This window comes from Triturus cristatus, chromosome 12 (assembly GCF_964204655.1).
Source record: "Triturus cristatus chromosome 12, aTriCri1.1, whole genome shotgun sequence".
NCBI classification, from domain to species: domain Eukaryota; kingdom Metazoa; phylum Chordata; class Amphibia; order Caudata; family Salamandridae; genus Triturus; species Triturus cristatus.
Window position 1 is genome coordinate 340,153,770 of NC_140595.1, and position 14,597 is coordinate 340,168,366.

Genomic DNA, 14,597 nt, shown 5'->3' on the forward strand with positions numbered 1-14,597 from the left:
GGGCTATCTAGGGGTGACTTGTATGTAGTAAAAGGGGAGCTGCAGACGTGGGAACCACTTTACATGCCACTTCACGGTGGCAGTAAACTGCGCCTGCAGGCCCTGTAGTGGCAGAGATGGGAGACAAGTTTGAAAGGCTACTTCGATGAGTGGCACAAGCAGCACTGCAAGCCTACCAGTAGTGTTTAATTTACAGGCCATGGGTATATGGGATACCACTGTACAAGGGACTTATAGGTAAATTAAATATGCCAAACAGGAGTGGACCAATCATACCAAATTTACAAGAGAGAGCACATGCACTTTAGCAATGATCAGCAGTGTCCCAGAGTCATAAAGCCACCAACCACAGGTCAGAAAAAATACAGGAGGAAGGCAAAAAGTTCTGGGATGACCCTGCTAAAAGGGCCAAGTCCAACAGTGTGCAAAGAGGTCTTGTACATGATGTTCGAGGCATCGTGATAATGTGCAAAGCTAGGTTTGAAAAAAAAGTAGTTTCAGAGAAACGAATCCAACATTGTTGTGCATGCAAATATGTGCAAAAGTTCACGGCAGAAATGGTATTGTTAAAGTAAGAGGACAAAGTAGGAAATGAACATCTTGGATACATGAGCCTAACCTGGGAACATAACAATAATATTGTCAATTCTACAACTTCAACGTGGTTATTACGAGCCAGAGAACCGGGTCAGTAGAACTGGTGTAGAACCAGAGAAACCAGGTCAGGAGAGCTGCTTTAGAGGGAAAGAACCAGGTCAGAAGAGCTGCTTTAGAGCCAAAGAACCAGGTCAGCAGAGCTGCTCTAGCTGACTGACTGACACTGACTGACACTGACCGACTGACACTGACCGACTGACACTGACCGACTGACACTGACCGACTGACACTGACCGACTGACACTGACCGACTGACACTGACCGACTGACACTGACCGACTGACTGACACTGATTGACTGACACTGATTGACTGACACTGATTGACTGACGGACACGGATTGACTGACACTGACTACTCTCTACTACTCTACTACTCACTCTCTACTACTCTCTACTACTCACTCTCTACTACTCACTCTCAACTACTCACTCTCAACTACTCACTCTCAACTACTCACTCTCAACTACTCACTCTCAACTACTCACTCTACTGCTCACTCTCCTACTGCTCACTCTCCTACTGCTCACTCTCCTACTGCTCACTCTCCTACTGCTCACTCTCCTACTCTCTACCACTCACTCTCTACTACTCTACTACTCACTCTCTACTACTCACTCTCTACTACTCAACTACTCTCTCTCTACTATTCACTCTCTACTAGTCTCCACTACTCACTCTCTACTACTCACTCTCTACTACTCACTCTACTACTCACTCTACTATTCTCTACTACTCACTCTACTATTCTCTACTACTCACTCTACTACTCTCCACCACTCACTCTCCACTACTCACTCTCTACTACTCACTCTCCACTACTCACTCTCTAATACTCTCTACTTCTCACTCTCTACTACTCACTCTCTACTACTCACTCTCTACTACTCTCTACCTGCTACTCTCTACTACTCACTCTCTACTTTCTATTACTAACTCTCTACCTGTCTACTACTCTTGTCAATGTGGGAGGGGGGCGCGTGGCCCCCCTCCTCGATCCTTGAATATGCCCTGGGGACCGCCACCCCCCAGGGCCGGCTCCTGCAGTGTCCCGGGGTGCCCACCCTCGAGACACTGTAGTTTGCAATGACAGGGTGGGAGCCTTGCGGCTCCCGCCCTATCATTGCAAACTGCTTTGCTTCATTGAAGCGAGAGCAGGGAAACCTGCTCTCGCTTCAATGAAGCAAAGCTGATTGCATTTCCACATGGGGAGCAGCATGTTAGCTGCTCCCCATGTAGAAAAGCAATGCCGGCTCCCGCAGGACGCAGGGAGCCGGCTGGGACCGTGGGGGGATTGGGGACCCCCCCCACAGCCCCCAACAGAGGCCAGGCCCCGTGGGATGGGGTCCCCGGGGCCTTAAAGTGGCCAGAGGAGGGGGGCTACGCAGCCCCCCTCCATACAAAATATATATTTTTTTTATACAGGGCCATGCCCCAGAGGATGGGGACCCCGGGGCAAATTATGGCCTCAGGAGGGGGGCCACGCAGCCCCTTTCCCGATTTTTTTTTTTATAAACAAAAATTGGGGGTAGACCCTGGGGGACTGGGGTCCCCAGGGCCACAAAAAACTGGAAAAAGGGGGGGCTGGGATGGGGCCGGAGGCCACGCCCCCTCCTTACACCATTCTGCATACGCGCCCCCTGGCACGTTTGCAGAGGGGGAACTAATTCCCCTTGAATACTGGGAATCCCTGGGGGCCAACTAGCCCACCAGGAACCTCCAGTATGCGCCAGGGGGCTGTGTTGCAGAGAGGTGTAATGAGGCCACGCCCCTTTTTACACCTCTCTGCAACGCAGCTCTGTGGCGCTTCCTGGAGGTACCTGGTGGCCTAGTTGGCCGCCAGGGGACCTCAGGATTCAAGGGGACTTAATCCCCCAACTTAAAACGCGCCACGGGGTGGTTTGCACAGTGGTGGAGGTAGGGGGCGGGGCCTGAGGTGATACTGTGAGAACACGCCCTGTGGCGCGTTTTAAATTGGGGAATTCATCCCTCTTCAATCAAGATGCCCCCTAGGGGCCAACTAGCCCACAAGGTACCTCCAGTAAGCGCCACGGAGCTGCGTTGAAGAGTGTTGTAAAAAGGGGCGTTGCCTCTGAACACCTCTCATCAACGCAGCTCCCTGGCGCATACTGGAGGTACCTGGTGGGCTAGTTGGCCCCCAGGGGACCTCTGGAGTGAAGAAGAATTTATTCCCCAACTTAAAATGCGCCACAGGGCGTGTTTGCACACGTCACCTCAGGCCCCGCCCCTTTCCTTCACCATTGTACAAATATTCCTCTAAAATCAGCCAAACTACGAGTTCCGATTTACTCACCTGTTATCAGGAGAGAACCCAGGGCTGCATCTTTTAATCCAGCACTGACCCTGAAAAGTAATTGTAAGCGTACTTACTAGTAACATGTATTTCCTTCCATAGGAATCCATTGTGTGGTTTTCTCCAGAAAAGTTTCTAAGTGTCCATTTTTGAAACGTACAAATATTCCTCTAAAATCAGCCGAACTACGAATTCCAATTTACTCATCTGTTATCAGGAGAGAACCCAGGGCTTCATCTTTTAGCCTAGCACCGACGCTGAAAAGTAATTGTAAGCGTACTTACTAGTAACTTGTATTTCCTTCCATAGGAATCCATTGTGTGGTTTTCACCAGAAAAGTTTCTGTCTATTTTCACAAACTAAAAATATTCGTAAAAAATCGTCTGTATGACTTAAACACATTTTTTCAACTGTTTACAGGAGATTGGCCAGTGCTGGATCCAGGATCCACTATTGAGTAAGAAAAAGTAACGATAACACTACTTACCTGCTAAGTGAATTTTTTGCCATAGGATAACATTGGTGATTCTAATGTGAAATATTTTCTTAGTGTCAACTTTTAAAATACAACAATATTCCTTAAAAATCACTACTGTAACCAAAAGGCTTTTACTCGACTGTTTACAGGAGATGTCCAAGGACTGAATCTAGGATCCATTCCTGTGGTTAGAAAAGTAATCCATAAAGTAACTAATTGCATTTGACTAGAAATTCACATTGAGCTCAATGTTGCATTGTGTTTGAAATTGTGTTGCCCATTGCAACAACTGTAACTACTGTACTTAAAAGTCTATTGCCTATTTGCAAAGTATTTAAACTAAAGTAATTCATTCTGAGAAAGTATATTTTGTATTGTAATGTAGAATGTAATTAAAAAAACTCAAATATCTAAAAATAAACAGTTTACAAAATGTAGTAAATCAGTATCAAAATAATCAGTATAACAATTAATACATTAAAAATTGTCATTTACAAAACCTTGAAATTCACTGAAAAAACCATAGGTTTCAGGCCTGATATAGTTAGGAATTAGCATTTAAAAAACCTTTGAAATTCACTGAAAAAACCATAGGTTTCAGGCCTGATATAGTTCGGAATTAGCATTTAAAAAACCTTTGAAATTCACTGAAAAAACCATAGGTTTCAGGCCTGATATAGTTAGGAATTAGCATTTAAAAAACCTTAGAAATTCACTGAAAAAACAATAGGTTTTAGGGGTGTTATAGCTAGCTGGACATTTCACTCGAACAAAACCATTGACATTCTTGTGAATTTCTAAGGTTTTTTAAATGCCAATTCCTAACTATATCAGGCCTGAAACCTATGGTATTTTTAGTGAATTTCAAAGGTTTTTTAAATGCTAATTCCTAACTATATCAGGCCTGAAACCTATGGTTTTTTCAGTGAACTTCAAAGGTTTTTAAATGCTTATTCCTAACTATATCAGGCCTGAAACCTATGGTTTTTTCAGTGAATATATATATATATATATATATATATATATATATATATATATATATATATATATATATATATAATATGCATATCAATATAAATACAAATATAAATGCATGCATACATATACATAAGCATAAGCATGTTATGTACATGAAAGTTTGAAAAACACTAATAAAAGCAAAGCTAAAAAGCCACCAAATTAGAAACAGAATTGCTTTAACTTAAACAAGGGCGAGACCTATTGCATTTTCAATGCTGGTTTACTTTGGTTCCATCAAGAAGGCATTCAGATGTGTCACACATTTGCCACACATTCTGAATGGTAGCACTCTAGTTGCTCATTAGATCACTGTAGTAAAGCTACTGCTCACCAGGGAAGTCTGCTGCTGGTATTCAAAGTGCATGTTTCAGTCTGCATGTCAGAATTTGTTAATGAAATAGAAGAGGATTTGAGAAGTCAAAATGTACCCTAATTTTTCTTTCTGCAGCACTAATCATAATTTCTATGGCAAAATGAACCTCTCATTTTGTTCCTTTGCAAATTAAATGTTTTAAGAGTTACCACTTTATTCCAATCAAGATGGCTTCAGGTGTGCCATACTTTTGTCCTAAGTAAGACTGTTAGTGCTCTAGTTGTTCTTTAGAACACTCTGGGACATTCTGTCATTGGGCTATACTTGGGCTACATCTGGGTGATATTTGTGCTACATTTAGGATCTTTTGTCTCTGGTGGCCATTTTGGGAGACTTATTTGTTATGAAGATTCCTAATTTCCTCATTTACTACAGTCTCCTCAGTAGGAATACTTTCAGTTTTTTAATTTGATTCCATCAAGAAGGCATTCAGATGTGTCACACGTTTGCCATAAATTCAGAATATTAGCACTCTAGTTGCTCATTAGATCACTGGAGTAAAGGTACTGCTCACCAGGGAAGTCTGCTGCTGGTATTGAAAGTGCATGTTTCAGTCCGCATATCAGAATTTTTTAATGAAATAGATGAGGATTTGAGAAGTCACTCAAAGTGTGCCCTAATTTTTCTTTCTGCAGCACTAATCTTTCTTTCTATGGCAAAAAGAACCCTCTCATTTTGTTCCTTTTTAAATTAAATGTTTTAAGAGTTACCCCTTTATTCCAATCAAGATGGCTTCAGGTGTGCCATACGTTTATCATAAGTAGGACTGTTAGCGCTTTAGTTGTTCTTTGGAACACTCTGGGAAGCTGCAGTAGAACACAAAGAAATCAACTGACAGTCTCTGCCCTTGTTGGATGTACATATTTTACTGAGAATGTCAGACTTCATTCTCACATGACTGAGAAAGATAATGTGAATTTACAGAAAATATGCTCTCAGATTACCTTATAGATCACCTTCCAAACCTCTGTGGGAAAAGCATGAGAAAATAGTTCTCTCTCAAACATGATTCATGATATCCCAGCAGAAGCCTTTTTCACATGGTAAAATCACCTTAGAACATACCACAATTCCTAAAATGAGTATGGTACCATCAACAAATGATTTATAATGTAACTAAAGTCTTAAAACCTTCTATTAACTGCAATGCTTTTTAATGAGGTGCTATCATGGGTTTTGGTCCCAAGATGGTTGCCAAAACTTCTTGGATGAAGTGCTGACAGCCAATCAGATCTCATGATGAATCACTGTAGGTTAGCCACTGCACACATTTTAGAACTTGCTCACTTTGCCACTGGATTCAAGCAAGCCGGGCTGACGACGGCTGAAATGCCAGAAACCGGTCCTAGGAAGCTTGTTTCCGGTCCAGGGAAGGCATGGCTTGGCAGTTCGGGCTGGACTGTTCCCATGAGGCACAGGGTCAGACTGATTTGCATATGGCCATGTCCGAACTGGGGTGGCAGAGTGGGCCAAAGAACGGTGATGGATCAAACCCAGATCTGCTGACTGGGTGTGAGTGTTTGATTGGTTCTGATGCTCCGTCCATCACCACCCCCTTTTGTACCGCTTTGTTCTCCATAAGTTGGCAGGGTATGCTCAGACGCGAGTCCCTTGCTCACTTTGCCACTGGATTCAAGCAAGCCTGGCTGACGACGGCTGAAATGCCAGAAACCGGTCCTAGGAAGCATGTTTCCGGTCCAGGGAAGGCATGGCTTGGCAGTTCGGGCTGGACTGTTCCCATGAGGCACAGGGTCAGACTGATTTGCATATGGCCATGTCTGAACTAGGGTGGCAGAGTGGGCCAAAGAACGGTGATGGATCAAACCCAGATCTGCTGACTGGGTGTGAGTGTTTGATTGGTTCTGATGCTCCGTCCATCACCACCCCCTTTTGTACCGCTTTGTTCGCCATAAGTTGGCAGGGTATGCTCAGACGTGAGTCCCTTGCTCACTTTGCCACTGGATTCAAGCAAGCCTGGCTGACGACGGCTGAAATGCCAGAAACCGGTCCTAGGAAGCTTGTTTCTGGTCCAGGGAAGGCATGGCTTGGCAGTTCAGGCTGGACTGTTCCCATGAGGCACAGGGTCAGACTGATTTGCATATGGCCATGTCTGAACTGGGGTGGCAGAGTGGGCCAAAGAACGGTGATGGATCAAACCCAGATCTGCTGACTGGGTGTGAGTGTTTGATTGGTTCTGATGCTCCGTCCATCACCACCCCCTTTTGTACCGCTTTGTTCGCCATAAGTTGGCAGGGTATGCTCAGACGTGAGTCCCTTGCTCACTTTGCCACTGGATTCAAGCAAGCCTGGCTGACGACGGCTGAAATGCCAGAAACCGGTCCTAGGAAGCTTGTTTCCGGTCCAGGGAAGGCATGGTTTGGCAGTTCGGGCTGGACTGTTCCCATGAGGCACAGGGTCAGACTGATTTGCATATGGCCATGTCTGAACTGGGGTGGCAGAGTGGGCCAAAGAACGGTGATGGATCAAACCCAGATCTGCTGACTGGGTGTGAGTGTTTGATTGGTTCTGATGCTCCGTCCATCACCACCCCCTTTTGTACCGCTTTGTTCGCCATAAGTTGGCGGGGTATGCTCAGACGCGAGTCCCTTGCTCACTTTGCCACTGGATTCAAGCAAGCCTGGCTGACGACGGCTGAAATGCCAGAAACCGGTCCTAGGAAGCTTGTTTCCGGTCCAGGGAAGGCATGGCTTGGCAGTTCGGGCTGGACTGTTCCCATGAGGCACAGGGTCAGACTGATTTGCATATGGCCATGTCTGAACTGGGGTGGCAGAGTGGGCCAAAGAACGGTGATGGATCAAACCCAGATCTGCTGACTGGGTGTGAGTGTTTGATTGGTTCTGATGCTCCGTCCATCACAACCCCCTTTCGTACCGCTTTGTTCGCCATAAGTTGGCAGGGTATGCTCAGACGTGAGTCCCTTGCTCACTTTGCCACTGGATTCAAGCAAGCCTGGCTGACGACGGCTGAAATGCCAGAAACCGGTCCTAGGAAGCTTTTTTCCGGTCCAGGGAAGGCATGGCTTGGCAGTTCGGGCTGGACTGTTCCCATGAGGCACAGGGTCAGACTGATTTGCATATGGCCATGTCTGAACTGGGGTGGCAGAGTGGGCCAAAGAACGGTGATGCATCAAACCCAGATCTGCTGACTGGGTGTGAGTGTTTGATTGGTTCTGATGCTCCGTCCATCACCACCCCCTTTTGTACCGCTTTGTTCGCCATAAGTTGGCAAGGTATGCTCAGACGTGAGTCCCTTGCTCACTTTGCCACTGGATTCAAGCAAGCCTGGCTGACGACGGCTGAAATGCCAGAAACCGGTCCTAGGAAGCATGTTTCTGGTCCAGGGAAGGCATGGCTTGGCAGTTCGGGCTGGACTGTTCCCATGAGGCACAGGGTCAGACTGATTTGCATATGGCCATGTCTGAACTGGGGTGGCAGAGTGGGCCAAAGAACGGTGATGGATCAAACCCAGATCTGCTGACTGGGTGTGAGTGTTTGATTGGTTCTGATGCTCCGTCCATCACCACCCCCTTTCGTACTGCTTTGTACGCCATAAGTTGGCAGGGTATGCTCAGACGTGAGTCCCTTGCTCACTTTGCCACTGGATTCAAGCAACCTTGGCTGACGACCGCTGAAATGCCAGAAACCGGTCCTAGGAAGCTTGTTTCCGGTCCAGGGAAGGCATGGCTTGGCAGTTCGGGCTGGACTGTTCCCATGAGGCACAGGGTCAGACTGATTTGCATATGGCCATGTCTGAACTGGGGTGGCTGAGTGGGCCAAAGAACGGTGATGGATCAAACCCAGATCTGCTGACTGGGTGTGAGTGTTTGATTGGTTCTGATGCTCTGTCCATCACCACCCCCTTTTGTACCGCTTTGTTCGCCATAAGTTGGCAGGGTATGCTCAGACGTGAGTCCCTTGCTCACTTTGCCACTGGATACAAGCAAGCCTGGCTGACGACAGCTGAAATGCCAGAAACCAGTCCTAGGAAGCTTGTTTCCGGTCCAGGTAAGGCATGGCTTGGCAGTTCGAGCTGGACTGTTCCCATGAGGCACAGGGTCAGACTGATTTGCATATGGCCTTGTCTGAACTGGGGTGGAAGACTGGGCCAAAGAACAGTGATGGATCAAACCCAGATCTGCTGACTGGGTGTGAGTGTTTGATTGGTTCTGATGCTCCGTCCATCACCACCCCCTTTTGTACCGCTTTGTTCGCCATAAGTTGGCAGGGTATGCTCAGACGTGAGTCCCTTGCTCACTTTGCCACTGGATTCAAGCAAGCATGGCTGACGACGGCTGAAATGCCAGAAACCAGTCCTAGGAAGCTTGTTTCCGGTCCAGGGAAGGCATGGCTTGGCAGTTCGGGCTGGACTGTTCCCATGAGGCACAGGGTCAGACTGATTTGCATATGGCCATGTCTGAACTGGGGTGGCAGAGTGGGCCAAAGAACAGTGATGGATCAAACCCAGATCTGCTGACTGGGTGTGAGTGTTTGATTGGTTCTGATGCTCCGTCCATCACCACCCCTTTTTGTACCGCTTTGTTCTCCATAAGTTGGCAGGGTATGCTCAGACGTGAGTCCCTTGCTCACTTTGCCACTGGATTCAAGCAAGCCTGGCTGACGCCAGCTGAAATGCCAGAAACCGGTCCTAGGAAGCTTGTTTCCGGTCCAGGGAAGGCATGGCTTGGCAGTTCGGGCTGGACTGTTCCCATGAGGCACAGGGTCAGACTGATTTGCATATGGCCATGTCTGAACTGGGGTGGCAGAGTGGGCCAAAGAACGGTGATGGATCAAACCCAGATCTGCTGACTGGGTCTGAGTGTTTGATTGGTTCTGATGCTCTATCCATCACCACCCCCTTTTGTACCGCTTTGTTCGCCATAAGTTGGCAGGGTATGCTCAGACGTGAGTCCCTTGCTCACTTTGCCACTGGATTCAAGCAAGCCTGGCTGACGACGGCTGAAATGCCAGAAACCGGTCCTAGGAAGCTTGTTTCCGGTCCAGGGAAGGCATGGCTTGGCAATTCGGGCTGGACTGTTCCCATGAGGCACAGGGTCAGACTGATTTGCATATGGCCATGTCTGAACTGGGGTGGCAGAGTGGGCCAAAGAACGGTGATGGATCAAACCCAGATCTGCTGACTGGGTGTGAGTGTTTGATTGGTTCTGATGCTCCGTCCATCACCACCCCCTTTTGTACCGCTTTGTTCGCCATAAGTTGGCAGGGAATGCTCAGACGCGAGTCCCTTGCTCACTTTGCCACTGGATTCAAGCAAGCCTGGCTGACGACGGCTGAAATGCCAGAAACCGGTCCTAGGAAGCTTGTTTCCGGTCCAGGGAAGGCATGGCTTGGCAGTTCGGGCTGGACTGTTCCCATGAGGCACAGGGTCAGACTGATTTGCATATGGCCATGTCTGAACTGACGTGGCAGAGTGGGCCAAAGAACGGTGATGGATCAAACCCAGATCTGCTGACTGGGTGTGAGTGTTTGATTGGTTCTGATGCTCTGTCCATCACCACCCCCTTTTGTACCGCTTTGTTCGCCATAAGTTGGCAGGGTATGCTCAGACGTGAGTCCCTTGCTCACTTTGCCACTGGATTCAAGCAAGCCTGGCTGACGACAGCTGAAATGCCAGAAACCAGTCCTAGGAAGCTTGTTTCCGGTCCAGGTAAGGCATGGCTTGGCAGTTCGAGCTGGACTGTTCCCATGAGGCACAGGGTCAGACTGATTTGCATATGGCCTTGTCTGAACTGGGGTGGAAGACTGGGCCAAAGAACAGTGATGGATCAAACCCAGATCTGCTGACTGGGTGTGAGTGTTTGATTGGTTCTGATGCTCCGTCCATCACCACCCCCTTTTGTACCGCTTTGTTCGCCATAAGTTGGCAGGGTATGCTCAGACGTGAGTCCCTTGCTCACTTTGCCACTGGATTCAAGCAAGCCTGGCTGACGACGGCTGAAATGCCAGAAACCAGTCCTAGGAAGCTTGTTTCCGGTCCAGGGAAGGCATGGCTTGGCAGTTCGGGCTGGACTGTTCCCATGAGGCACAGGGTCAGACTGATTTGCATATGGCCATGTCTGAACTGGGGTGGCAGAGTGGGCCAAAGAACAGTGATGGATCAAACCCAGATCTGCTGACTGGGTGTGAGTGTTTGATTGGTTCTGATGCTCCGTCCATCACCACCCCCTTTTGTACCGCTTTGTTCGCCATAAGTTGGCAGGGTATGCTCAGACGTGAGTCCCTTGCTCACTTTGCCACGGGATTCAAGCAAGCCTGGCTGACGCCGGCTGAAATGCCAGAAACCGGTCCTAGAAAGCTTGTTTCCGGTCCAGGGAAGGCATGGCTTGGCAGTTCGGGCTGGACTGTTCCCATGAGGCACAGGGTCAGACTGATTTGCATATGGCCATGTCTGAACTGGGGTGGCAGAGTGGGCCAAAGAACGGTGATGGATCAAACCCAGATCTGCTGACTGGGTGTGAGTGTTTGATTGGTTCTGATGCTCCGTCCATCACCACCCCCTTTTGTACCGCTTTGTTCGCCATAAGTTGGCAGGGAATGCTCAGACGCGAGTCCCTTGCTCACTTTGCCACTGGATTCAAGCAAGCCTGGCTGACGACGGCTGAAATGCCAGAAACCGGTCCTAGGAAGCTTGTTTCCGGTCCAGGGAAGGCATGGCTTGGCAGTTCGGGCTGGACTGTTCCCATGAGGCACAGGGTCAGACTGATTTGCATATGGCCATGTCTGAACTGACGTGGCAGAGTGGGCCAAAGAACGGTGATGGATCAAACCCAGATCTGCTGACTGGGTGTGAGTGTTTGATTGGTTCTGATGCTCTGTCCATCACCACCCCCTTTTGTACCGCTTTGTTCGCCATAAGTTGGCAGGGTATGCTCAGACGTGAGTCCCTTGCTCACTTTGCCACTGGATTCAAGCAAGCCTGGCTGACGACAGCTGAAATGCCAGAAACCAGTCCTAGGAAGCTTGTTTCCGGTCCAGGTAAGGCATGGCTTGGCAGTTCGAGCTGGACTGTTCCCATGAGGCACAGGGTCAGACTGATTTGCATATGGCCTTGTCTGAACTGGGGTGGAAGACTGGGCCAAAGAACAGTGATGGATCAAACCCAGATCTGCTGACTGGGTGTGAGTGTTTGATTGGTTCTGATGCTCCGTCCATCACCACCCCCTTTTGTACCGCTTTGTTCGCCATAAGTTGGCAGGGTATGCTCAGACGTGAGTCCCTTGCTCACTTTGCCACTGGATTCAAGCAAGCCTGGCTGACGACGGCTGAAATGCCAGAAACCAGTCCTAGGAAGCTTGTTTCCGGTCCAGGGAAGGCATGGCTTGGCAGTTCGGGCTGGACTGTTCCCATGAGGCACAGGGTCAGACTGATTTGCATATGGCCATGTCTGAACTGGGGTGGCAGAGTGGGCCAAAGAACAGTGATGGATCAAACCCAGATCTGCTGACTGGGTGTGAGTGTTTGATTGGTTCTGATGCTCCGTCCATCACCACCCCCTTTTGTACCGCTTTGTTCGCCATAAGTTGGCAGGGTATGCTCAGACGTGAGTCCCTTGCTCACTTTGCCACGGGATTCAAGCAAGCCTGGCTGACGCCGGCTGAAATGCCAGAAACCGGTCCTAGAAAGCTTGTTTCCGGTCCAGGGAAGGCATGGCTTGGCAGTTCGGGCTGGACTGTTCCCATGAGGCACAGGGTCAGACTGATTTGCATATGGCCATGTCTGAACTGGGGTGGCAGAGTGGGCCAAAGAACGGTGATGAATCAAACCCAGATCTGCTGACTGGGTGTGAGTGTTTGATTGGTTCTGATGCTCCGTCCATCTCCACCCCCTTTTGTACCGCTTTGTTCGCCATAAGTTGGCAGGGTATGCTCAGACGTGAGTCCTTTGCTCACTTTGCCACAGGATTCAAGCAAGCCTGGCTGACGACGGCTGAAATGTCAGAAACCGGTCCTAGGAAGCTTGTTTCCGGTCCAGGGAAGGCATGGCTTGGCATTTCGGGCTGGACTGTTCCCATGAGGCACAGGGTCAGACTGATTTGCATATGGCCATGTCTGAACTGGGGTGGCAGAGTGGGCCAAAGAACGGTGATGGATCAAACCCAGATCTGCTGACTGGGTCTGAGTGTTTGATTGGTTCTGATGCTCTATCCATCACCACCCCCTTTTGTACCGCTTTGTTCGCCATAAGTTGGCAGGGTATGCTCAGACGTGAGTCCCTTGCTCACTTTGCCACTGGATTCAAGCAAGCCTGGCTGACGACGGCTGAAATGCCAGAAACCGGTCCTAGGAAGCTTGTTTCCGGTCCAGGGAAGGCATGGCTTGGCAGTTCGTGCTGGACTGTTCCCATGAGGCACAGGGTCAGACTGATTTGCATATGGCCATGTCTGAACTGGGGTGGCAGAGTGGGCCAAAGAACGGTGATGGATCAAACCTAGATCTGCTGACTGGGTGTGAGTGTTTGATTGGTTCTGATGCTCCGTCCATCACCACCCCCTTTTGTACCGCTTTGTTCGCCATAAGTTGGCAGGGTATGCTCTGACGTGAGTCCCTTGCTCACTTTGCCACAGGATTCAAGCAAGCCTGGCTGACGACGGCTGAAATGCCAGAAACCGGTCCTAGGAAGCTTGTTTCCGGTCCAGGGAAGGCATGGCTTGGCAGTTCGGGCTGGACTGTTCCCATGAGGCACAGGGTCAGACTGATTTGCATATGGCCATGTCCGAACTGGGGTGGCAGAGTGGGCCAAAGAACGGTGATGGATCAAACCCAGATCTGCTGACTGGGTGTGAGTGTTTGATTGGTTCTGATGCTCCGTCCATCACCACCCCCTTTTGTACCGCTTTGTTCTCCATAAGTTGGCAGGGTATGCTCAGACGCGAGTCCCTTGCTCACTTTGCCACTGGATTCAAGCAAGCCTGGCTGACGACGGCTGAAATGCCAGAAACCGGTCCTAGGAAGCATGTTTCCGGTCCAGGGAAGGCATGGCTTGGCAGTTCGGGCTGGACTGTTCCCATGAGGCACAGGGTCAGACTGATTTGCATATGGCCATGTCTGAACTAGGGTGGCAGAGTGGGCCAAAGAACGGTGATGGATCAAACCCAGATCTGCTGACTGGGTGTGAGTGTTTGATTGGTTCTGATGCTCCGTCCATCACCACCCCCTTTTGTACCGCTTTGTTCGCCATAAGTTGGCAGGGTATGCTCAGACGTGAGTCCCTTGCTCACTTTGCCACTGGATTCAAGCAAGCCTGGCTGACGACGGCTGAAATGCCAGAAACCGGTCCTAGGAAGCTTGTTTCTGGTCCAGGGAAGGCATGGCTTGGCAGTTCAGGCTGGACTGTTCCCATGAGGCACAGGGTCAGACTGATTTGCATATGGCCATGTCTGAACTGGGGTGGCAGAGTGGGCCAAAGAACGGTGATGGATCAAACCCAGATCTGCTGACTGGGTGTGAGTGTTTGATTGGTTCTGATGCTCCGTCCATCACCACCCCCTTTTGTACCGCTTTGTTCGCCATAAGTTGGCAGGGTATGCTCAGACGTGAGTCCCTTGCTCACTTTGCCACTGGATTCAAGCAAGCCTGGCTGACGACGGCTGAAATGCCAGAAACCGGTCCTAGGAAGCTTGTTTCCGGTCCAGGGAAGGCATGGTTTGGCAGTTCGGGCTGGACTGTTCCCATGAGGCACAGGGTCAGACTGATTTGCATATGGCCATGTCTGAACTGGG